The sequence below is a fragment of the Sciurus carolinensis genome, unplaced genomic scaffold (assembly GCF_902686445.1).
Source record: "Sciurus carolinensis unplaced genomic scaffold, mSciCar1.2, whole genome shotgun sequence".
Classification (NCBI taxonomy): Eukaryota; Metazoa; Chordata; class Mammalia; order Rodentia; family Sciuridae; genus Sciurus; species Sciurus carolinensis.
This window is the reverse complement of record NW_025920611.1, coordinates 1-26,854: the sequence shown is the minus strand read 5'-3', so window position 1 is coordinate 26,854 and position 26,854 is coordinate 1. Positions and strand designations below refer to the sequence as shown.

Here is a 26,854-nt window from a genome sequence, read left to right as displayed (position 1 = left end):
TCTTCAGAGTGACTCTCCATATTTTCATTTATCCAATGACTCTGAGGTTTGTTCTCTTTACATTTCCACACACTTCTTGTCCATTCAGATTATGATCTTCTATTTTTCCCTTGATTGCATACTTAGTACTCTAGTTTGTGTACACTTTTTTCAAGGCCTGAGGTTCTTCTGTCTGCAATTACTGATGATTTTTTTCTGTATGCAATCTAATCTGTTATTGATGCTTTCACGTGAATTTTTAATTTTATTCATCATTTCTTTTCATGTTTTCATTGGTTTATTGTGATCATCTTTATGCTCATAGAGAGGAATTTCATCTCCTCTACTTGTTCTTTTCATTCATTCCTTAAATCTTCTTTTAATTCATTGAACATTTGAATAATCAGTTTTTTATATTACTTCTCTGGATTTAGTTCTGTATTTCCTTATCTGTAAGATCTTTTATTAGTGAATTGCAAATTTAGGAGTGAGGTTTATTTGTCCAATAGCCTGTTTATAAATTTGTTCAAATATCTTGGACTTGTGCTTCAACTGTGTTGGATTCCCCTTCTGTAATATGGGTGTTCTTCTGTGTAGTTTGTTTTTTGCTTCAGAGCCCATCCCCATCCCACCCTCCACAAATGTACAAGTAGGTGTCCAGGAGTGCTATCTGAGATCCCTGGTGTTTGTTCCTCCTTGGTTTGATTATTTGTTTGTGATTTTAGTCTCCCCAATTCTATGTGTTAAATAACGTTGAGTCTCCTATGTGGAAAGGTCTTGTATGTTGGAGATTCACTTTTACTTGACTACTACTCAGCTATAGGATCTCTACTCTGTATAGTGTTGTAATCACTCTCCAGGCCCTCTCATTTGAAAGGGGAACCTGGAAGAGCACTGATCTCAGCAACAGATCTACAGCCTCAAGATAAATGTCTTGGATCTACATTGAATTTTGTAATACTAATTGAAACTTGTGTAGGAATGGTGTGATTACATTTGTCATCAGTATCAATACTAAAATCTGTTAACTAGATCAGGCATTAAATAGCAGGTATTTACTACATTTTCTACTATATTAATATCCACAAAAATATGGATGGATTTGGGATAAAACTTACTAATAATTCTATCAAACCCTTCTCTTAAGTGAAGAGAAAATAGAATAAGAAGGCAAGAGAAGTTTAGAATACCTTAAAAATGAACAGAACAGAAGCAAGAGATATGTAGCAGATAGCAGTTGTATGAAAGAGGAATAAAATTTAATTAAAAGCAACAACAGATAAAAAGAGAAAAAAGGAATAGGAAATTTTAGTTATTAATTGGGATAGAGTGAAGGGACAATAATAAGAACAAAATCCATGGTTCCCAAAAAATAAAATAACAAATGCAAGTTCAAACCTTTTCAAACTCATATAATATTTATAATATTTACATATATTTATATTTAAGTATGTATATGTAATATTTACATATTCACATATATAAATACATTGGTTTAAGTAGTATTATATATTTATATATTATACTATATTATACCCATATACATATAAATTTGAATGTATCCAAACAGGAGAAAATACACACTCACACACCTACACACAAAAAAGAACTTTGTACAGTGGAAAGTAGAAAAATAAAATAAGATAACATGATATAATCCTTGATAATATTTCAAAGTTCAAATTCATTTGAAAAGTAAAAACTTGGGGAAATCTACAGATCTAAAAATTTAAGGCAAGAAAAAAAAGTATTTGAAAAGTGTTCTTCAGATGTGAGGGACTTGTTTTTGATGAGGGGGTCAAAACTGTGGGCAGGGATAGATTTTCATCTTCATGTTCATTTTTGGCTGTGTAAACTTTAAGTTGAGGCCTGGGCTACTTGAGGTACAATTCCTCTGCGCTCCTCATTCAGCTGCTAGTCTTTGTGGCTGGGAGCCAAAGCTGGTTGTAGTAGCTCTTAGCTTCCTTCTCCCAGTGTAGGTGGGATGCACTGGGGGATGCTGATAAACTGTGTTCTATGGCAGATTGGTGCAGAGTTTAAATTAGAAGTTCCAGTAGTTGAGATTTGTTCCTGGACTGATTTCTGTGAGTGTTTGAGATCTGTTTCAAACACCTGTGGGTGGAGAGCTATTGATTTTTGCTGGACATCTGGATTTCTGGGGCCTCTGAAAAAGAGGAATAGGACTAACCCACCATGGGTTTTATACTACCTGCTATGAAGTTAAATAATCAGGTATTTTCCCTGGAGTGCAGATATGCCTGTGTGAATCTTACAGGCATCTTCCCTATAGCTCTTAAGGGGCATGACCAGTGGGCTATTAGGTTGCAGTGGAGGCTGGGTCTCCATGAGGCCATCCTCAGAACTCTAGGCAAGCCTTCTGGCCCCCAAAGGTGATGTGCTCCATTTCTCATCACTTGCCAGTGCCCACATGTGACCCTGCCATGTGAAAAATGGCTACAAATTCCACACACAGGCAAGTGAAAGAGGGCACAAAATCATTTAGCTTGGGAAGACAGAAGACCTGAGACTGAAGCCTTCCAGTTTTTCTGACAGGTCCAAGATAGCAGACAGCCCCAGGAGAAGCCTCTTCATGAGCACAGTCCTCGTCTGCAGTGCACAAGTGACACAAGTGACCACCCACCAGCCTCTTGGTGCTGCTGTCCTTAGTCAGTGCAACACAGCAGCAGGGGGCTGCTCCCTCCTCTCTGTTTCTTTTCTATTGATTTTTTTTTTTTTTTTTAGGATCTGCAAACTCACAATACTGGTGTGATGGGCTGACACACCTGGCTCCATGAGAATGTATAGGCCAGACTCTAAGGAAAATGACTAAACAGACTCCATTTTGCTCCAAGAATCCATTTATGTATGAAATAAGCTTCTCCCATGGGAACACCCTGCCTCTGTGCCCATCATCAGTTACTTAACGTGACATGTTTAGCAATACAGAATGACAATTCCTATGTAAAGAAAAATTGCTCTCTTTTGATTCCTATTGCTCCTAAACAATGTACCATTTGAACAGTGATTGTGTGGATGTTAGTAACCATTCTTCAGTTTGTACCTAGGTAAGGGTCCTTTGGACCCACTTCCCCCTCTGTCGATGATCTCATGATGTTAGTTTGTAATTTTGAATCATAGCAACAGACACTTATGATTGATGTGATTTTTGGTATAAGAACCCCTACAACCCTGTGGTCGGGGCTGTTCTCCCAATAGCCATTTTTGGGGGACATTTTGTGAGACAGTCAGCTGGCCGACTTAATAAAGACTCTCAAATTTGGACTTCTCAGTGGTGATCAGTCTGTTCTTAAGTTATGCACCATAACATTTGGAGGCCCCACCAAGATCCTCGCTGCCTGGTGAGCAATCGCTGCTCACCACTGACCTGGAGACTCTGCAGAGGGGAGAAGTCACAGTGTTTCTCCTAGGGAAGGCCTCTGAGAGATGTTCCTCAGCCCCAGGCTGCACAGTCTGTGGAGCCCCATCCCAGGACTGAACTAAATTCTCCAAGAGTCACCTGTTTCTGCATCCCTGGGAGAACTGGAAACTCTTTCTAGTGGATCCATATCTGGGGACTCTGAGGAAGGCTGGACACAGCATTATTTCTGAGTCTGGGACTGGCAAGACGGTGCCCAGGCCCTCAGGTCAGGAATAGGAGTGGCCACTTGTCAGTGTCTTTGGTGTCTTGTCTGCTCTGTGTTTGTTTGTTTTTCTGTTTTTATTGCCTTGAGTGTGGATGTGGGTCTGTCTCCCTCATGTTCATCATATTGCCCTTCAATGCATATTGACAAATTTTGAGGAATTCCAGAGAAGGGCCACTGATGACGGGACCTGCTGTGACATCTTTTCTCTCTCCAAATTCCATGAGAGAATGACCAACTTTTGAGGTCGGATGGTCTCCTCAGGGGAACACCAAATTGTCTTTGGGCAACCTGAACAATCTGATCAAATGTTTTATTGTCAAATTTGGGAAAAAAATGTTAAAAAGGTTTTTAACCATGTTCACTAAGGCTTACATTAAAATGTAAACTGCTGCCAACAGGAACTTCCAACTATTGGAGTTGGTCCACCAAAATGCCAGGCTAAAATCTTGATGACTGCTATCCAAGAAAAACCAGTTTAGAACAAGACCCCAACCTGAGAGGCTCTCCCAGGAGACCAGTGGAGGCAAGTCCCTTGCTATCTCTTCAGCAAACTTCTTTAGGGAGGAATAGGGCATAACCTTTGTCTATATTCTCCTAATTCTTTTTCATGTCTGATGAAAAGGACCACATCAGGGGATGCCAAAAAGATTTTTAAAATTCTATTTTTTTGAGTTCATAATTTCAATCTGGTGCACCTAGGTTAGTTTTTGATCAGTCCTATTTTATCCAACTATAAAGATTTCATAATGCTTTGTTTCATTCAGAGGCCAGTTTACAAGGGTTAACTCTCAATCTAATGGGTTTTAAAAAATAAGCTATAAGGTCTTTTTCCATCTGTTTATTTTATGTATATGTACACTGGTGTGTTTCATATCTACATATATTTGGTACCAAAATTGACATGTGATGTGAGCTCATAAATTAAAATTTTAAAAAATGGATCCAAATGCTTTTGATTTGCATGACTTAAAAGGATTTTAAATTGGGTAAAGAAAAATATGGCTTTCAAGTTACTAACAGGTTTTGTTTCCAGGTGATCAAAAAAAATATAATGTTAATTTTATAAAATGTCTAATATCCATTATTTCTAGATTTTTCTTCAACAGGGAAGAATAACTGATACATATCTCTGATAACTTAGTTTTTAAAAAATAACTAATTAAAATTTAACATATGGGATTGATCATGGATGTGTTTGTTAGAGACATCTGATTGGTTTAGAGAGTTAAAATGCTGACTGTTAATATAACTTCAAGTACTCTTAACTCCTTAAATTCCAGAGGGTAACAATCTTAAAACATTTTTGGTGTTTTCATGAATTGGTAAATAAAAAAGGATTTAAATTTACTTTATGTTATTATTGAAAACATGGTTACTAAAAGTGTTAACAGGTATTATTCTATACAAAGGGTCCAAAAGTTTCAACTTTATTTAAATAGAGTTCTGTAAGTAATAAAGTATTTCATCAGATTAAAATGGACTAATTTGTCTAAATTCAGAAATTTATAAGGGTTGTTTCAGAATATGAATTTTAAAAAAGGGGATCAACAGATTAAAACATTACAAGATTTTAGATATAAAAATATATTAGTAAAAAATGTTTCTAGGTAAAACTGTCTTTATGTGATAAAATAAATTTGTAATACATCTATGTAAATAGCAAGAGGGTCTAATTAAGACAAAAACATGTAAATTAAGGGTAAATTTTAAATGGTTTATGTGTATATATAACACAACAGTTAAAACTATTCAAGATTTTTTCCCTAAGGTCAAATATTAATGTACTGATATAAACCAAAATTCAGTCTATATGCTAAAATGACAAATAATTCTTAAAACATTAATTTACTCTTAACATTGTATCTGTTAAATGTTATTCTCTAGAGCAACTAATTTTAAAAATTGGGGATTTCTATGACTCTGATTAAACAACAACTGTTAGAGTGTTGTACTACATTACAAAGTCTAAATTTTCTTTAAAAGCTAAACATGGTTAATATAAAAACATCAATGTAATTTTTATTTTTTTACTCTTATTTATATATTAAATGTGTTCATATCTTACAAGTATACAAGTATTTAAAAGGTTTAAAAAAACACTTTATCAAACTGGTGTTCTCCAACCTAAAGTTGTAATGATAATTTTAAACTTATCAGAATAAAAAATTTATTGGGGTTTATTTATATTATTTAGTGTTCTATAACTGGACCTGTACCTTATTTTACCTTCTGGACTGGGATAAAAATGTAGGGGCTGTGATAGCTCAGCTGGTAGAGTGCTTGCCTCGCAAGCACAAGGACCTGAATTTGATCCCCAGTACCGCAAAAAAAAAAAAAAAAAAAAAAAAAGTAAATGTATTCCTAAAGATAATGAGATCCTGATCTGTTTAAAAGTTAATATCATAAAACAAGAAAACATTTTGCCACTTTACTACACAAAAGGAAAGTTAAAAGCTCTCTCAGCTTTTTTCAATTCATGTTTTAAGTGTAATATATACTGTGTTAATTAACCTTTATGTAGACTTAGGAAACAATATATGTAAACTTTATAAAATAATATTTAAAAAAAGATAATAATCAGCTTCAGAATTAGACTGCTTTACCTAAGATTTATTAAGAGCCCTGCCTTACGTGAGATAAGGCTCTGCCTCCTACCTTACTATGTGTTACAATGGCTCCAAAATATGTCAGACTTCAGCTCATTTAAAGTTATATTCAAAAGATTGATTTTTTTGTTATAAAATTACTGTGATCTCAAACAGGGGATAATATATAGCTCAGTCAAAATTTAACATAGATATTACACAACTAAATATGTTTTTACTGTTGTTAATTCCATTTTGTATTTTCCTTGTAAACTCTGTAACTGTTGACTGATTAATGTTTTACAGAGGTACTGCTTCAAGAACAATCTAAATTAATTTGAGATTATAAGCCATCACCTATAGGACAGATAATATAAGCCCTAATTAAATAAAAGTGGGTAAGTAGCTGTAAAGTCATAGAAAAGTTAAAACCCAGTACTCTTATTGTGTACTGATGAAATTTACTTGCTAGATGTTTAAGATCAAGACTTAAAGATTGAGATTAAAATAAAGGGGTCAAGCAAATCAATATTTGGCTCTTGCCCTCAGAGTCAGCCTGAACCCGGGACAAGAGAACTTCTCTAAGGAACTTTGCAGCTCTGGGCCACATGACCTTTTGATCAGGGAGATTAATGAGACCACTAGAGGATGAAAAGCCAATCAGTGCACCTGCTGCAGAGGAGGGTCCTTGGAAAAGGGAGACATCCCTAATTCTTTCAAAGGAAGCCACCTTATCAAGGAGACCCTACCAGGTGAATGTAACTAAAGGAGATAATAAGCTGCTCTCAAGTTCCCCAAGAGTGACCTTGTGGGAACTCAGCTGACTGTTAACAGCAGATAGGAACAAGGTTAATTTGACCAACTTGATCTTAAACACCTAGCAAAACAGTTAAAACTAAAACAGTTAAACAAAAACAAAAGAGTTAAAACTAAAACACAGTCATTCCTGTGCACTTTAAAAACTAACCAATAGTTATTTTAATGTAACTTGAGATGTACACCTGTGTTAACCCTCCCAAAATAAGTAAAACTAAAGGTGACAAAATGATTCTTAGACAAAAATGCCTGATAATTATAAAAAAAAAAAAAAACTGCCAGAATTTTAAGTTCATAGTCAGTTTAAGACCTACAGATCTTTCTAACCTCTGATACAGGTAGACTTAATCAATGTTTGCTTGTATGATTCTGTCCCGACCTGCAGGACTACAACGGGAACCTGGAAGGGGGAGCGAGGATTGGGAGAGACAAGAGACACGAGAAATGGAGACAAGACAAAAGTCTGATCAAGTCTCATTTATTAAGAAAGTGAGTCCAGTTTATATTAAGTACAAAAGCCAATCAGAGGAAAGTAAGGAAGTATACTTGGCCAATCATAAAGCTCCCACAATCTAGTCTGATACACGCATAGTATTTTCTGACAGTTACGTGTGCAGGAGAGGCACGCCCCGCCAGTATTCGGCAGTCGGACAGGTCCCCCTTTTTTATTTTATAGAGCTGGAGTGACAATCCCTCGGGAACTGTGCCTGTCTTAGGTTGTCTGTGACAGAGCAACATCCTTACCCGTCATTGGATAATGAGGCTCTAGCCCTCATTTCCTGTCTTAAGTTGGTATGAGCTCTCACAATCTTACCCGTCATTGGCTGTCCAGTTCAGCTCACAGGGGTGATGGTTTATTAAGATCTAATATTGATCAGATATTGCACCATCACTATCCATCATCTCCAGTCGATGGTAATGAACCTGAATAGGTTTCGCCTGTATAGCCTCAATTTGAGCTTTAATGAAAGCCATGATCTTGTTGAATATCAAAGGACCTATAGATACAATGAGCAGCAAGCAAAGAAGGGGACCTAAGAAGGGAAGGAGATAGGCAAGGAGTCCACTGAATCCAGTCCATAGTGGATTATCCGCCAATGCTCATCGGCATTTTTCTAGGTCTTTTTGCATCTGTTTGATCTTGTTCTTAACGATTCCTGACTTGTTGGCATAGAAACAGCATTTCTTCTGTAAAGCCAAACAAATGTCTCCCTGTTCAGCAGTCGGAAGGTCCAAACCTCTCCTATTTTTTAGGACCACTTCTGCTAAGGAATCTACCTGATCTTGAAGATCTTGTATGGTGCTTGAGAGTATCAGTACATCAGAGATCAATTGTTTGGATAATTTAGTATATTGAGTAAGAGAGACCCCAAACCAGCAGTACCTGAGGCCACTGCTGTAGTTATTCCAAGTCCTGAAAGTAAAGGGATGAAAATGACAGTGCGTTTAGCTCACCCTGCAATGTGATCAATTGTTGGTATAGGAACAGGCTCATCTCCTGGAATAACATCTACATCTGGGAACAAGGTGGCTAGGACACATAATCCAGTCCAGTTGGTTGGCAGTTGAGTAAAAGCCTTATTACCTCCACAAACAAATACAGTGCCATTAGGGGGGCACAATGGCTGTGAAAAATTGAATGTCTCGAAGCAATCACTAAATGTTATAGTTCCTACATCTAAATCCCAGGTATTATCATAGTCAGGTGAGAAAAAGCAAGTAGTATTGTAAAACGTGAATGGTTGTACCAAAAATGGGGAGTTGGTAGACAATTTTAACTGGTGAAATTGGACCACAGTGTATTAGGATAGGTTATATTCTTAGCAATTTTTCTAGTGAGGTTAGTAGCTGAGTCATTTCTATAATCAATTGGAATAGCTAGCGGAATGGGATATCCTATTGCAGGCAAAGCCAACAATCTGCAGTCAAGGGAGAATTGGACCGATTAAGCAAGGCATGAGTGACCTCAAGGATATCATAAGTGGCAGGGTCTATCTCAGAAGGTCTGTGTTTAGGCAATGCTAGTGGGTGATATAAGAGACTGGGATGGAGTTCCTCGTACATTCGTTGAATTTTTTCATGGACTTATTTGGCTCTATTAGAATCTTGGTGACCTCCCCATCAGATACATGTAGAGGGGCCATAGTAAACCAGCAAACTGCTTTCCCTACTAAGTCTGCAGGACATGAGGCAACACTTAATTTTCCAGGGTTATTAGATCAATCCCCTCCAGCTGATCCTGGATGGGACCTTAATAAGTTGGTAGTAAAATAGATTTTATTCCCCGAGGAACAAGTTTGAGCTAAGGAATAACAGGAGCTATGGAAGGAAGTGTAAAAGGTTGTGCAAGAACAGGGTGCAGGTTTGCCATTAACTGTGGGATTAATTTGTGGTTTTTTGATACAGTACCACAGATTATGTGTCTTCCAAAATGCGATGTGACTTCCACAATCTATCTCTATGCATTGTTTTGGGAATTACCGATGTATGATGGCTTGTAACTTGTCTCATCAGTACTCAATATAAATCCTCCCTCACACTTACATGGTTTGTTTTTGCACTCCAATAAATACTCACGAACCTTAGCAGGGTTCCCAAACCTTGTATGACTGTAGGAGAGCAGTGAACAAGCAGCCATTATCCAGAGAAGCAATGTTTTGTTCATACCTGTGGAAGGAGAAGAAAAGACTCTCAGGGATGATTTTTATCCCTGGAGGAGGTAACTTCTAACTTGGTGCACAAGGTGCTCTGGCAGCCATCTGACTGCATCAGTTTTTTGAGAGAAGATGCAGACTGAGCCTCGACCCAGATCAAGACTGGGTCTGGACCATGCCATGAACTATCCAATGGATCTTTCCATTTTACCATGGCAAAATGCTTTTGAGATTCCGGGTGCCAAAACGATCAGTGGCAGATTTCCCATGATCATCCACTTTTAAATAATTGAGGATGAGTAAAGCAAGACTGAGTATACTACGGGGAGAACCCTTGATTGGGTACCATTCCCCCTTTTTTTATTTTATCAATAGTAGCTTTAAGGGAAAGATGTGCTCTTTCGACCATTCCTTGGCCTTGAGGATTATAAGGAATTCCGGTGACATGTTGAATTTGTAATTTGTCACAAAATTTTTGTAGGGTTTTGGCTGTATATCCAGGTTCGTTATCTGTTTTAATTTGTTTAGGTATGCCCAAGACTGAGAAGCAATGCAATAAATGGGCAATTACGTGTTTTGTTTCTCCAGCCTGAAGAGTAGTCATTATAAATCCACTAAATGTATCTATGGAAACAGAATGTACTTTAGATTGTCAAATTCTGAGAAGTGAGTAACTTCCATTTGCCATATCATGTTAGGAACAAGGCCTTTAAGATTAACTCCTAGATGTGGAACCGGTAGATGAGTAGCACACGTGGTACAGCCTTTTACTATTTGTCTTGTGTGTTCCCTAGTGATCTTATAGAGTAACCTAAGAGAGTGGGCATTTAAATGGTGTAGTTTATGAGTGTCTTGAGCTTGCCTAATATTATCTGAGAAGGCTACTGCAACCACTTTGGTGGCTGTGTCAGCAATTTTATTGCCTTTGACCAATGGCTCTGGAAGGCCAGAGTAAGCTCTAATGTGTCCAATAAATAAAGGCTCCCCTCTGTTATGGATTAGGATCTGGCATTGAAAGAATAGTGATGCTGTTTTAGAAACATGTCAGATTTGAAGGACAGTTTCAAGGAGTGGCACCGAGGGTGCTAGGTAGGCACTGTCTGTGTAGATATTAAGGGGTTGATTGTGAAAAGCAGATAAAGCTGCAATAATAGCCTATAATTCAACAAGTTGGGAAGATGTGCATTTTGTCTGGAAAGTGACAGTTTTATCAAGGAAAGTGTAAGCAGCTGTTCCTGTGGATGACCCATCAGTGAAAACTACAAGAGCATTGTATTAGGGCTCCCTTCTGATAATACGAGGGAACACAAAAGGACGTAGTTTGCAAAATTGAACCAATTTATTTGGTGGATAAGGATTATCTATATCACCTGTGAATGAGGCACAAGCTATAGGCCACGTGTCAGTATTTTGTAATAGCCAATTGACCTGAGGTCGGGTGTAGGGTTGAATAATTTTATATAGTTCTATTCCAAAATATTTTCTAGAATCTTCTCACCTCATGATAATCAGATCAGCTACTGCATCATAATAAGGCAATAGCGTCGTTTTGGGTGAGGAAGGAAGATGGATCCACATAATAGTATTATCTTGCCAGAAAAGACCCAGTGGAGTGATAGAAGTATTAAATATGATGAGTGTTAAGGGGCGAGAATAATCAATATTGGTAACAAATTGACCTGCAATAGCATCCTCCACATTCTTAAGAGCGACTAATGCATCAGGAGACATAGTCCTGGATGATTGTGGGTTAGGGTCCCCTTTTAATATCTCAAACAGTGGTTTTAATTTCCCTGTGGTTAATTTAAGGTGTGGTGAAGCCAATTTATATCACCAAGAAGTTTTTGAAAGTCATTAAGGGTCTTTAAATGATCTCTCCTGATGGTTGCCTTTTGATAAATGATCCTAGTACCATTGAGTAAAAAGCCTAGGTAAGTATAAGGGTCTTGTAGCTGAACCTTTTCTGGAGCAATTTGTAACCCTGCTGCAGTCAACTGCTGTTTAAGCTCTGTGAGACATAGTAATACCTGTTCTCCTGATTGTCCTGCTATGAGTATATCATCCATATAATGAATATACATCTGTTTCCAAGAATCTCTAATAGGTTGTAAGGCATGAGCAACAAATTTTTTGGCACAAGTTGGACTGTTAGCCATCCCTTGTTGCAATACTTTCCACTGATATCTTTTCATAGGTTCCCTAAAATTTATTGATGGTAGACTAAAAGCAAATCTTTTTTGATCATTTACATGTAGAGGGATGGTGAAAAAACAAACTTTGAGGTCAATAACTACCTTAAAATATCCTTGAGGGTGGCTACTGGAGATGGCAGCCCTGGTTGTAGGGCTCCCATGAGCACCATAGTGACATTGACAGCCCTTAAGTCCTGTAGTAATCTCCATTTACCAGATTTTTTCTTAATTACAAATATAGGAGTATTCCAAGGAGAGTTACTCTCTATGATATGTCCACCTGTTAGTTGTTCCCGCACTAACATTCGAGCAGCTTCAAGTTTTTCAGAAGTTAGCAGCCATTGATCAACCTAAACTGGTTTATTTGATTTTCAATTTATCAGATCTGCACACAGTTGGGGTGCAGGCATGTCAATGGCTGAAATCAAAAATTTCCCAAACCTTTTCTGTTTATCTGTCCCACATTGGGAATAGGATGTAAAATACCATTTTTGGCCTTTCCTAGTCCTTTACCTGGTGTATATCCCTGAGATAGCATTTGATCAGCAACCGTTTCATTGGGGCTGCACATGATTTCATCTGAGAGAGTAGGTCTCTTCCCCACAAATTAACAGGTACATGAGGTATGATATAAGGCTTAATGAGACCCATATTGTTTTCTTTGTCTTTCCAAGTGGGAATTTAGAACTCTGCTTGGGATTTGTACTTTGGTCAATACCCCGAAGATTGGTCATAGTTTCTGTGGTAGGCCAAGAAGAAAGCCAATCCTCTTGTTTAATTATAGTTACATCTGCTCCAATATCTATCAGACCTTTAAATGATTTGCCATCTAGCCATAAGGTCAAAGAAGGTTTTTGATCAGTTATGTGTTGTACCCAATATACATTAGAGGATCCAAAACCTTTATTTCCTCTCCTAGGATTTTGAACTGGGTGTTTAGTTGGAACTAAAGGTAACAATATCAATTGTGTGTTCTTTCTCCCTGAGTAACGGTAATAATGTTGTTCTCTGTTTTAGCCATTATCTCAATTTCTCCCAGGAAATCTTGATCTACAACTCCTGGGAGTACTTGTAACCTTTCATGTGGAACTACTTCCTAAAATTAGGCCAAAATAATCTGGGAGCAATGGGCCAAGAATTCCAGTACTCAAGGCTTGAGGGCCCATTTCAGGGGTTAATATGACATAGGAGGTGGAACTGAGGTCCAATCCTGCGCTTCCTGGGGTTGCTCTACTGAGGTCTGAAATGGATTGTTTTTGTTGCTGTTGCTGCTGGCTGGAACAAAGCTGATTGCCCCATATGCTTGTTTTGGGGCCTGAGGCTGGCCCCTCCTCCTGTTTCCCTGCTATGGTGGGATGGGATTTCCCTGATCATCTCTTTTGGACTTGCACTCATTAGCCCAATGTTTTCCTCTTTTGCATCTAGGGCAGAGACCAGGTGTCTTGGTCTTAAGAGTTTTTTGTAAGTCTGATCTGTAATCTTTGGCAAAGTGTCCACCCTTACCGCATTTAAAGCAGGCCCTCTTGTCTTTGTCTTTATTATTAAGAAAGTTTCTCACTGTTTGCCCACTAAAAGCAGCCACCATTGCTAAGCCCTGTTGGTAAGAAGGTCCTATATCTGAGCACAAATGGATATATCCAGTTAAATCAGTTTTCTTTCTGTATGGTCTTTATAGCGACTTGGCATGTGGGATTGGCATTTTCATAAGCAAGCTGCTTGACATAGTCTAGACCTGCATCTGAACTGCCAAAAATGCGACCAGCTGTTGTTATGTCTATGAACAAAATCAGCAAAGGGCTCATCGGGGCCTTGTTTGACTCCTGTAACAGACATGCTGATATCTCCCTTAACAGGTAATTTTCTCCAGGCCTTAATGACTGCCGCCTGTATCTGAGCATACGCTCCAGGGTCGTACTGCATCTGAATGTCTGTGGTTTCAAAATTACCCACTCCAGTGAGCATATCAAAAGTCCACCCATTTCCCATCTGTTGATTTCTTTTAGCTGTCTCTTTGCAATTTTCAAAATATTCAGATTTCCAAAGCAAGAAGTCACCTCCAGTCAGGGTGGCTCTGACTAAAGTATTCCAATCCTGTGGTGTTAACCAATTTTCTGCTATGGAATCTAAAATAGCAAGGGTGTATGGTGCTGTAGCCCCGTACTGAGAAACAGCAGTTTTTAATTCTTTTATGACAGTAAAATCAAAGCCATTGTGGTGCCTCCAGGGTTGTCCCTGATTATCCCTTGTCTCAGTAACAGGGAAAGCAGGAGGGGGTTTAAAATCTCTATTAATTAAGGGAACTCCTCCTCTTGGGCACTGTTGTCCAGGTTGAATTTGAGTGCAAATATCCCTTTTAAATCCATCAGGACTGGGCGCTCACTCATTGCCTGTCTTTAATTTTTGTAGCCTAGCAATCAGAGCTTGATATTGTTCCTCTAGTTTTATTTGTTCCTCCAAATGTTTAATTTGCTCTTTGAGGTCTTTCTTTGGATCTATTACTGCCATTGCCATAGGAGCAGTGGGTGTGCGATAGGGAGGTGGATGTGATAAAACGGACTGTCCTTGTTTAGGCGGGCAGTCGGGATCATGATATTTTGAGGCTTCCTCATTTATGAGATCCCAATCAACTTCCTCATTGTCTATTTTACTCTTGTTTGAAGGGTCTTTAAAATGAATCAATGAAAGATAAATTTTAGGCGGAGCTTTGTTCTGATGTTGAGTTTTTTTTTTTTTTTTTTTAACATCTGTGCTGCCTGATTCTGGAAAAGGACTTGTAACTTGCTCATCTTCACTCTCAGAGAAGTAAAATCTACCTCCCCCTTATCCTCGAAGGACTTTTCCCGAAGATCCTGCTTTGATGCTGTTTTTAAAATGTCCTTTGTCTGAGAAACAGTTGCTGCTATATCAGAATCATTTGTTGTGTGCTCTAAAAGATCCTTTATGAGACTCCAGTAAGCAAAAATTGTAACAGGAATCTTATCTGGACCGAATGTTCTATGAAAGTTCTTCAAGGCAGCTCCCACTCTATCCCTGCTTCTTAGATTAATGTTTCCTTCTTGTGGGAAACACGGGCAGGTGTCCTTGATAAGTTCAAAAAACTTAAAAAGCTCATTACTTTTAACCCTTACTCCCCCTGTCTTTAAGGCTTCTTTTAATTGCTTAACAAAAATTTTATGCTTACTTAATTCTCGTCCCATAATTAGGCGTTACTGTACCTTTTAAGAGCGACGCAGCAGGTTCACGAGGCGATCTTTGTTGAACTGACTTCTGCTGTGTTCGGCCGAACTATCAAACACCTCTTCCCTCATGATTTCCCCCGTGTCCAGGCCCCACGTTGGGTGCCAATTTGTCCTGACCCGCAGGACTATAACAGGAACCTAGAAGGGGAGCGGGGATTGGGAGAGACAAGAGACATAAGAAATGGCGACAAAAGTCTGATCAAGTCTCATTTATTAAGGAAGTGAGTCCAGTTTATATTAAGTACAAAAGCCAATCAGAGGAAAGTAAGGAAGTATACTTGGCCAATCATAAAGCACCACGCAATCTAGCCTGATACACGCATAGTATTGTCTGACAGTTACATGTGCAGGAGAGGCACGCCCCACCAGTATTCGGCAGGCGCCATCTTAGTTCAACATGTGGCAAGGTGGGGGCATGGCCTGCTAGCTCCGGACATGATTCCCTAACCCTAAGTAATAAAAATAAAGGGATCTCTACTAAACAAAGAGATCATGCCAATAAAAAGATATTTTACAAAAATCAGATGACATTAAGTAACTTAACTAAATATTGTGTTTACATTCCTGATAACCCTGACAGTGTTAAGATTTACAATTAAGGCCTTATACTCTCCAACCTTGTTAGACTTTGTTAGGCTTTTTATGTAAACAACATCTCAGCTCTTCCACCTCCTGGTAAGAGATTATTAATTTCTATCAGCATCATGATATTCATTGACAAGTTCCAGGTGCTATTTATTTTGTACTCATGGTTTTGTTTTTTTTCTTTCATAAAACAAGACTTTTACCCCTAGAAAGATCCAATTTCTAAAAAAACATTTTACTGCTTGCCCCACCCCACCTCACCCCCTCTCAGCTGGAAGCAGCAAGAGTGTTCATCACCCTTTTTTCTTAGAGCAGTAAAAAGTCCCTAAAATTAGAGGGGTAAAATAAAAACTTTGAAAGACAGTCAATATAGATAGGTAAATTGTGTTAAACAAAAACAAGGGCCAGTTTCAGAAAGTTGGAGGCAAATGACCTCTGAGAGATTAAAATGTTAATGCTTCCAGAGCCCTTCCTCCACCCTTACCAAGAACCTGCTCCTGTTCTAACCTATTGTTAAGTTTTTCCAACAGTTTCAACTTATGAGAGAACCAGTCCCAATAGACCACTGATTTGCAACACCCATTTCAGTCAGAAGATTATGTCTCCATCAAATTGCCCCAAAAGGACTTATACCCAGCTGAAATGGAAGGGACCTTACTCACAACATGAGCTCATCACATCTGAGTCAAGACAAGAGAACAATGGACAACCCTCAGAGACTCCACCACTGCCTAAAGATAAGACTGAAAAAATGTTAATCATGTTTTTTTCTCTTACTTGGACTACATCAGGAATAGTTCCATGCTTGGCCCTTCAACTTTTTGAGATTACCAAATGGAATTAATTCTGCATTACTGTTCACATCTTTCCCCAGGAGTATGATGGGGAGGAAAAAGGGAACTTATGTGACTCATGCATTGATCTAAATGAGTGGCCACTGTCTTATTTCCCCTCCAGTAGAAATAAACATAGCCAGCTACAGAGCTATAGGGACCACTACACTTATTACAGGAAACCAAAGTTTCAAAACCTTAAGTAACAAATAGATCTAAACTTAAATAAATTTTAAAAAACTCCGTAAGCCACTGAAAAATTCCCTTGATTAATTTGCTAAGGTAGTTTTACAAAAAAAAAAAAAAAAAAAAAAAAAAGACGATTATATTTGCTGTTTTTAAAATTTTTAAAAAAATTATGTATGGCCTTAAGGGAGACCTATTGTTTCTATACTAACCACTCAGGTGTCATTCATGATAGTTTATCTTTGATTTAAAATAAAAGGCTCAAAAAAGTGAAAAAAAAAAGCTAAAAGCCTGAGAGAAATTGGTACCAAAATCTGTTCTCTTGGTTCCACTGGTTAACTACTCTAATAACCACAATGGTGAGACCACTCATCTAGTTATGTTGGGATTTTAATCAGGCCATACATGATAAACTGTTCAACTAAATATGTTACAGATAGAATCCAGTCTGTTATGCTAATGGTGTTGCACACTCACTACAACTACAATCACCTATGCACTAAATGAATCAATGATTTGATTATGTACAAAAAACAGTGGGGAATGTGATGGACTGACAGATCTGGCTCCATGAAAATGTTATAGGCCAGACTCTAAGAAAATGACTAAACAGACTTCATTTTGCTCTGAGACTCCATGTTATGTAGGAAATAAGCTTCTCCCATGGGAACCCTGCCTCTGTGCCCATCATCAGTTACTTAATGTGACATGTTTAACAACACAGAATGATAATTCCTATGTAAAGAAATATTGCTCTCTTTTGATTACTATGGTTCCTAAACAATGTACCATGTGATTGTGTAGATGTTAGTAACCATTCTTAGTTTGTACCTAGGTAAGGGTCACTTTTACCCACTGCTCCTCGGTTGATGATCTCATGATGTTAGTTTGTAATTTTGAATCATAGCAACAGACACTTATGATTGATGTGATTTTTGGTATAAGAACCCCTACAACCCTGTGGTTGGGGCTGTTCTCCCAATAGTCATTTTTGGGGGGCATTATGTTAGACAGTCAGCGGCCAGCTTAATAAGGACTCTCAAATTTGGACTTCTCAGTGGTGATCAGTCTGTTCTTAAGTTGTGCCCCATAACACTGGGATGCACTTTCCAGAGCAGAAATTCTAGGTAGGCAGAACTTCGTTCTCCTGGGGATCATCATCATGTTCACCCAGATAAACTCTGGTTTTCACAACTATGGTGGCTTGTTCTCTCAGGTAGACATATGTGGATGATCACAGCATTATCCCCTTCATGCAGGCAGGGGAAAACCACTTCTCTGGTGAGACACATCTGACACAGGGGTCAGAGTGGAGCCAGGATCCCAGTCCAGCTGTTTGACTCCTCCAGTCCAGCTTCAACAACAGAGGTGGTATTGTCCCAACTTCACCAACAGAGGTAACCCACCCAGGGCACTCTACCTTTCACTTTGAAACTGGGCAAAAGAGGGGCCCACAGGACTCCTCTGGTGCTGGTCTGGCCAGGCATCCAGGATGAAAGGGAGGCACTGGCTGTGGGCAGTAGAGTCTCAGTCCTCTCCTTCCATTCAAATCCCCCTACCAGGGAACCCTGTATGTAGGCTGTTGAGCCTGTCCTCAACACACAAGCCCTTTGTGGTTGTCCTGAGTGTGGGGAAGCTTGTCATCCAGCAGGGCTACCCACACCTCTGTGGGTCTCCCCTTCCTACCCAGATTCTTCTAGAAGACCAGAGCTCCACATCCACATACTGAAGCAGCCAGGATAGAGATCTGGGGCATACTTGGACCACATTGCTCACCTTATTCCTTGTTCTGGGGCCCAGGTGCTGATGAAATGTGGGGAAAGGAGCTTATTCAGGCCTGGGATTGTCACTGTCCTGGAAATGCATCTTGCAGGGTCTGTGAAGAGCCCCAGATCACCTAGCCACCAAGGAAGCCTCCTCCTAAACTGTCCCCAAAGACCTGGGTGTCTCCCTCAACTTTGCAGAAGCAGGCTCCAGAACTCAGCCTTCTCCTGGGAATAAGCTGTGGCATGACTGTCATTCCATCATGGCTTCCCACCTACTATACTTGTGACATCACACTCTTCTGTGGAGACATGATGCCACCTTTCAGGACCAACTCAGCTTGTGTTTTAAGTTGACCCTGGAATCTTTTGTGTTGGTAAGAATGGGAAAACATTCTTCCATATTCAGGGGAGGTCATGAGTGCAGATCACACCCCTTTCTGTGGACACTACAGGCTTTTGTGTCTATTGGACTATGTTTTGGGTTCCTACATTAGTGAATGCAAAACAGACTCAGAATAAAACAATTCTAAAATAATTGATCTTAAACTAAAGAATTTCCATCTAATCAATAAAATATTTTTCTTTATGCCAGGCATGGTGGCATGCCCTTGCAACCTCAGCAACTTGAGAGACTGAGGCAGGAGGATCTCAAGTTCAAAGCCAGTCTCAACAAAAGCGAGGAGATAAGCAACTCAATGAGAACCTGTGTCCAAATAAAACACAAAATAAAGCTGGGGATTGGGCTCAGTGTTTGAAGGCCCCTGAGGTGAACCCCTGGTAGATCCACCCAAAAAATTCCCCTGTTCTTGCTGATTGGCAGAATCACAGACTCTTGGACGAAGTCCCAGTGCTTCTCTTTACTAGCAGAGCAATAAAACTTCTTTTTCCTTTTTCTCAAAGCTCTATTCTCATTATTGGATTGGCATTAAAATGGAGGTTGGAGCTTTCAGTAACACCGTATCCTCATGTTTCCACCACTCACAGCTGTTATCTGTGAATACATTTCTTGTTTTGAAGTATGTTATCTAATGTTAGTAGAGTTACTATAGTACAGCTTACTCGTGCCATTTACATGCTATATGATTTATATCATTTGATTTTCAATCTCTTTATGCATTCACATCCAAACAGTGACTCCTGTAGGTAGCATAGAATTGACCTTGTTTTCATTCTGTTTGATCCCTACCTTCTGATAGAATTGTTCAGTCAGATCACATTTAATGTCACTGTTGATGTAATGAGATTTATCTCTGCCTTTTTACACTTTTACCTTTTATCATGTCTGTTTTATTCCTCTATCCCTCTTCACTGTGTGTGTTTGTGTTTTACTGGGGACAAGCACAGGCATGCTCCAAAACTAAACTATATCCCCAGGACCGTTTAACATTTTATTTTGAAAGTGGGTGAGGATAAGTTGCTGTGGCTGTCCTAGAATTTTGATCACCCTGGCATGGCTTGCACCACCATACCAGGCTACTGCTCTATTTCTGTTTCTTTGTTTGTTTCTTGCTTGCTGAGGAAGAAATTCTTCAGTGAATTTTACAGTTTTTATGTATCAACCTAGTTATGAGTTACCACATGTGAGAGACATGCTCACTTGTCGAAACACAAGGAATGAATTTGTTAAAGAGTTGGACCTTCCAAGAAACTGAGGCAAAGGAAAGACCCCCTTTAAAGTTCAGCTCTTGCATTCAAATCAGATATATTTTAGACATGTCTGCAAGTAATAGGCATGAGCTGATTGAAGGGATTGGAAAAGGGGAAGGGATACTCTCAAGGGAGAGAATGTGTCCTTTCAGAGAGAAGGACAGTATGCCTTTCCTGTACTCCAGTTTTATTGGGTTTGAAGAGAAATTTCTAGAGATTCCTACCCACATTCACATCTTCACCTCTGACTGACCACCAGGTAATAACAGACTCTCATGTCGCCACAATCAATGTACCTTAATGCCACTTTGGCCTATACTGAGTGGTTCTAATTGGATTCTTAACCAAAGAATTATCCTGATATTCCAAAAGGTGCTCAGGGAAAAGAGTCACAATATCCCAAGGAGTTAGTATCAACATGGTCAAGGGTCCCTTCCCTGATGGAAGACAGCATCATGTGATTCAAGCAAGTAAATGTCCATCCTGCAAAATGGGCCCAGTACAAGAGCCAGCAGAGAGGCCCTCCATGTTGGTTAGGAAACATGCCTCACTAGGCCTCGTGGTGTTTCTGAAACACAGGTGCATGTCACTAGGATTCATCTACTTTTCCTTCGTGGCCTTCATACTTCAGTGATCATGCATTTGTTTAATCATTTTTTCTTAAATTTTATTTGTTCTATTTAGTTGCACATGACAGAAGACATGAATACATTTTCATAAATCATACACGAATAGAGTGTAATTTCTCATTTTTCTGATCACACATATTGCAGGTCGCAGGGGTCAGGCAGTCATGTATGTTCATGAGGTCATAATGTGTTTCACTATACTGCCATTTTTACAAAATGTTTGGTTAAATATGAACCCTCAGCATGAGACCTGACAACCTCTCTGCCAGCACTGACTTCATCCTCCTGGGGCTCTTCTCCACTTCCCACTCCAGCCTGGTCTCCTTCTCCTTCCTGGTTGGCGTTTTCATCGTGGCCCTGATGGAAAACACGCTTATGATCCTGCTCATCCACAGGGACCCATGCCTGCACACCCCCATGTACTTCCTGCTCAGCCACCTCTCCTTCATGGACATAATGCACATTTCCAACATCGTTCCCAAGGTGATCGCTGACTTCCTGTCAGGCAGCAGAGCGATTTCCTTCGCAGGCTGTGGGACCCAGTTGTTTCTGTCCCTCTTGATGCTGGGCAGTGAATGCCTTCTCCTGGCTGCCATGTCCTGTGACCGCTATGTGGCCATCTGCCACCCCCTGCGCTACCCGGTACTCATGAGTGAGTCAGTGTGCTCCTGGCTGCGGGGTGCTGGCTTGTCGGGACCCTCAATGCCACCATCCACACAGGGCTGGTCCTCCACTTCCCTTACTGTAACTCTAGGGTGATCGATCACTATTTCTGTGAACTTCCTGCCTTGGTGAAGTTGTCCTGTGCAGACACCTCATGCTATGAATGAGGGGTTGATGTGAATGCCATTATTTTCCTGCTGATCCCTCTCTCCATGATCTGTGCATCTTATGTGCAGATTCTTCTCACCATTTTCCAGATGAAGTCATCCGAGGCATGGAAGAAGGCCTTTTCCACCTGCTCCTTCTACATGGTCATGGTCCTAATGTACTATGGGCCCTTCATTTTCACCTACATGAGACCCAAGTCATACCACACCCCAGGCCAGGACAAGTTCCTGGCAATATTCTACACCATCGTCACCCACCCTCAAACCTGTCATCTACAGTTCCAGAACAAAGACGTCCTGACGGCCCTGAAGAGCCTGCTCAGAAGTAGATTCCTGCATAAAAATTGAACAGGAAATATGCCTGAAGATTGTATTCTTTCAATCATGAGCCGGAGTGCTGTGTCTTCATGTTTGTTCTTAGGTTAAACTCAAAGTTTTATTACTGGAGCACTCAGTTGAACTATCATAAACATGTTGCATGAGTAAAGCAAGCAAAAGTTGTGTCTCATTACATTTAGTGATTGTTTCCAAGAGTTGTAGAAAGACTGCATTCCTATCAGCAACTACGTGGTCCCAGGTTCTTCTAGTGCTCCCTATAATGAGCTTCCCTGGTCCTCCCAGTGTGATTCCCTGTACCAACTGCATGACTTTCTCCTTTGGTGTTGCTTGGTACTTAGACTCACTTACTGGGATGTGCCTTGTTGAGAAATAACAACAGGCAGACATCACTGAGGTTATTCAAGGTTGTCACAGAAGTTGAACAATAAGATGGAAATGGAACGTCACTCAATGCTGCAGTGGATGGTGGATTCTGCAGTGATGTCCTCCACCATGCTGCTTATGGCCTCCTGGTGACTTCCAAGGGAGTGGGCTGCCTGTGTGCCCCTGCAGGATCAGTCCCATTGATGGAGGACTGAGTGTCCAACTCACACTTGGGTGCAAGCATGTCCTGACAAGTAGGGAATGAGTCAGTGTGGCCTGGGGATTTGTTAGGTAGAGCCCTCATGGCATAACCCATGGGAAACTGAGCCTTGACCTATGTCTCTTAATTGGGATGTGAATGGCACCAGCTTCCTAGGCACAGGAATGATGAAAAGTCTTCCTCATATTCTGTCTTGCTGTTAGGAAACAGGATGAACCCACTATTACGTATAACTGTGGAACACTATTTAAAAGAATGTCATCCTTGACTCCTCTGACATCTCGTAGCCAGTCCTGCTGGCTGGGTCCTTGAGAAGACTCCAGACCTGCCCCTGTCAACACTCTGTAGACCCCTGGCTTATGTCCTCCATCCCTCACCCGGGCACACTATGGCCATTCCCTGCTGTGTTGATGTCTGTCTTTCCTCTTTGAGTCTCTGTCACACACTAGGGGTCCTTGTCAAGGATCAGTCACATGACAGCTCTCCCTGTTGAAGTTTCCAGTAGCTCTTAGTGAGCCTATGTCTTCTAGGCCACCACCATGACTGCTGGATACATTTCTCAGTGTGCCTGGTCTGCCCCGGGCTTCTGCTGGATTGTCCTCTCGCTCCCCAGGCCACAAGCCATTACATCCTCTGGTCCTGTCCTTCCCAAACAGTACCCTTCTGGGCATCTTACTGTCCCTCTACTTTGGATGTCTGTTTCAATTTCACTCAGAGAAGTCTTTGTTGATGGTTCATTTTAATAGAGTACTGTGGTGGCACTCTGTGGATTTGCTCTTTTCTACTTAGTAAGCAGTTTCTCATATGACTATTGTCTTATTTGTTATTTGCTTTGTTGAATACACAGTTCTTCCTTCTGTAGTTGTAGAGTCTGAACCTCCAGATGGTGATCCATACACATTCAATTAAAATGAATTTTAATACCCAAAGCAAATAGGATGAGTAGTTGCCTTCCCATTGGCAGTCAGGTAGGGCCAGCTAAATCCAGACCCTTGGTCAGTAGCTGGCACGTTTGGCACATAAAGTGCCTCCTGACCCCTTACAGTTAGGGCCGTGGAGGTGGGGTGGGCTTTGTTGTGCCAGCTCTGCCCTGAACCAGGAGGAGGCAGTGTGGGAGGTGCTTCCTGGCTGATTCAGAGATTTTCCTCATGTCTTGTGGGATGAGCAAATAGCAACCCTGTGTGACTCCTAGCATAGATGAGTTATTATGAGATGGTGTTTGTGGAATAGCCAGGAAAGTGGGAGTGCTGGACATTTGGCCTCTTTCTTTTCAGAAACATTTAATAAAACAGTATGGCCTCTCTCCATGGAACTGGCACCAAACATGCCTGTGTAGGGAATTAACAGAACCAGGCATTTTCTGGTCCTCTGAGACCACAGAGGACTTATCTCCTTTTTATCATATTAAATATTCTGGCTCATACACAGAAAAGTAGGAACTCAAAACATTCAGACACACAGTCTGCTGAATATCAATTCATACAGTATAGAATGCCATAAAGCGCTAGAACACAATAATGTTGGGAAAGATAAACGTGTATGAGAGAGAGACAGAGAGCAGCATGGAGGCCTGACAACATAAAATGGCATCATGCGATCTCAGTGGAGGACAAGGGTGTGGATTCAAGTGGTGACGGCATGTTGATGGTGATCATGTGGCAAGGACAGCACTGAGCTTGCAGTTACCCTTCAGTGACAACTTACATGTGGGAATGCAGTCAGTTTCCACTATACATTGTTTCAAATAGCTTTTAGTATCTCTCTGCTTGTCCCTATATGGTACAGAGTCCAGGAGGAAATTCGGAACAAAAGCTTACATTTCCAATGAGAGAAAGAGCTACAAGGAGAGTTGGTTTTAAACCTAATCTCTCTGCAGCACATTGTGTGCAGTGATGTGGAAGCAGATCTGTCATCCTAAAACATCAGCTTGAAGGATAATTCACACAGCGAGCTCCTTCATGAGGGGGAACAGTTCCCTTCACACTGGTCTGCCCATCTGACCATCTGTGCTGAGGCTGTAGTGTAGTGTGGGGTGTACCTGGAGGTAAGTTATTGAGAAGTAGCAGCACTATCCAATGGCTCTTGAATTCCAAGACTCACAAGATGGGACATTCACATGGCTTATGTATTAAGAAAGGCCATTTACTCTGTCAGCAATGTGGTGTCCACCACTAAGCACTGCCCATCTCCCTTTGGCAGAGTCAACTGTAGGAACCCTTGAAACCAGGAGGAATTGCACGCAGGATCCATTAAGGACTCGGTGGAGCTATGCTAGCATAGACCCCAGGGGACTCACTTCTGATAGGTCATTCTCATTCTTTGAAAGCTCTTCTTCAATACTGTCAATTCTGCAATGCAAGTGGCAATACAAAATGAATCTTTTGATAGATGTTCTGACTCACATATTGCTAGGCACTATGAACAAACTAATGTGAATTTACCTGCCAAAAATTTCAAAGCTCTCCCTGGAAAATTGACCTCAATATGTAATTAAATAGTTATTCCCCAATCATGCAAGTGATTGGTGCAGCCACTGGAAAGCAGAATGGAGGTGCCTCAAGCAAGGAAGGACAGAAGCACCATGCCCCACCAACCCCACTACTGGGCACGTCTTCAAGGGAAATGGAATCAGTGTGTCAAACATCATCTGCACTCCTGCGTCCATCCCAGCATGGTTGCCAATCACCAAGAAATGGAAGCAAACTCAGTGTCCATCAGTTGAGGAATGAACAAAGGAAATGTGGACAGAAACACAAAGGAAATGCCATTCAGCCATAGACACATGTGATTCTGTTCTCCATGACAACACAGATGGACCTGAGGTCACTCTGTCACATAAAATAAACCAGGGACAGAAAGACAAGGGTCACATGCTTTCAGTCAGATGTGGAAAAATTAATTATCCCATAGAAGGGTGGAATGGTGGCCACCAGGAAGTGGGGAGTGGGAAGGTCTGGAGAGATGGGACATAGATCAATGGTTCACAGTTGTAGTTGGAGGGAGAGGAGCTCTGGTGTGCTGTTGCAGAGTAGGGTGACAGGTGATGATGATGCAGGGTGCATTTCAGAACACCACAGGAAAGGATTCAGTGTATGCATCATAAAGAGGTGAGGAATGCTTGAGGAGGCAGACGTATTCACATGCTGAAACACCACATGGACACTGTGAGTGTGCCGGTGTTCCTGGTTTTACTTATCAGTTAAAACAAAATGTAACTAAATATAACTTCAGGAGAACTTCAGTGAACACTGTTAGCTTTCCTTCACCATGACCAAAATACCTAAGAAAAACAACTTGGAGGAGGAAAATTTATATTGGCTCATGTTTCAAAGAATTTAGTCCATGACCAGTTGGCTCCAAGGCAGAAACACCATGGCAGAAGTGGACAGTGGAGGGAAGCTGCTCAGCTAATGGCAGCCAGGAAGCAGAGAGAGAGGGGAGGAAGAAGGGGAGAGAGAGAGGGAGAGAGGGAGAGAGGGAGAGGGAGACAGAGAGAGAGAGGGAGAGGGAGAGGGAGAGGGAGAGAGAGTCAGAGAGAGTGGAGCGGCCAGGAACAGAGAGAGTCCCAAGGACTGTTTCCTCCATCACCTCCTGTCTCTTCTCCTGACCACCATCCTCACTCATCTCACTCAGGGGACTTTGCTGAAGATATCAAGTGAAATATCAATATTTCAGATTTTCCTTGGATTCAGCATCTCACGTGCTCAACCCTCTCTCTTCTAAGATACAAAAGGCAGCAGAGTAATGAGATACCCTGATAATGTCCACATTACACACCCACCTAGCTTCTCAGAGTTACTTGAACCTTTGCTGTTAATTTCCTACACCATGACTTGGAAAGAGTTTTTAAACTGTCTTGTTTGTAACTTATAGTGCAGCAATAGAAAGTTAGGTCTGGTCATTAGTATGAGTGACCTCATAAGATGTTTTTGAAAGAAGAATAAGTCAATGTTCTTAAAGATTCAATTTAATTAAATGATGCTGTATACAGGTTTGTTGTTGAATGACCAGATTTTAGCTCTTTATTTCACAAAAATAACAGTGTGATGATGGATATCAGTCTGCTCTCCTGCTTGAGCCACTTTGATGCCTATACATATCTCATGTTATCATGCTATAAATCTCAAATACACACAATAATAGTTATTGTATAAAACACAAAGAAGGATCATTCTTTGCTCATCCGTCAGGGACAGGGCTGATTCTGGCAGGTGGAAACTGTTTTGGTGACTCATGATCAGCAGTATCCTGGAGTCAGTCTCTCTCTCTCTCTCTCTGAATCCCCTGGGGCAGGTCCCTGTGAAGCTTGCAGAGTGTTGCAGGAACACTCTGCACCACACCCACATG

At 40.5% G+C, this 26,854-nt stretch overlaps 1 pseudogene; it reads left to right on the top strand.

The window, feature by feature from the left end:
- The first annotated feature begins 20,998 nt into the window (after positions 1 to 20,998).
- LOC124975860 (olfactory receptor 2AJ1-like) lies at positions 20,999 to 21,933 on the top strand (annotated as a pseudogene).
- Positions 21,934 to 26,854: the final 4,921 nt, after the last annotated feature.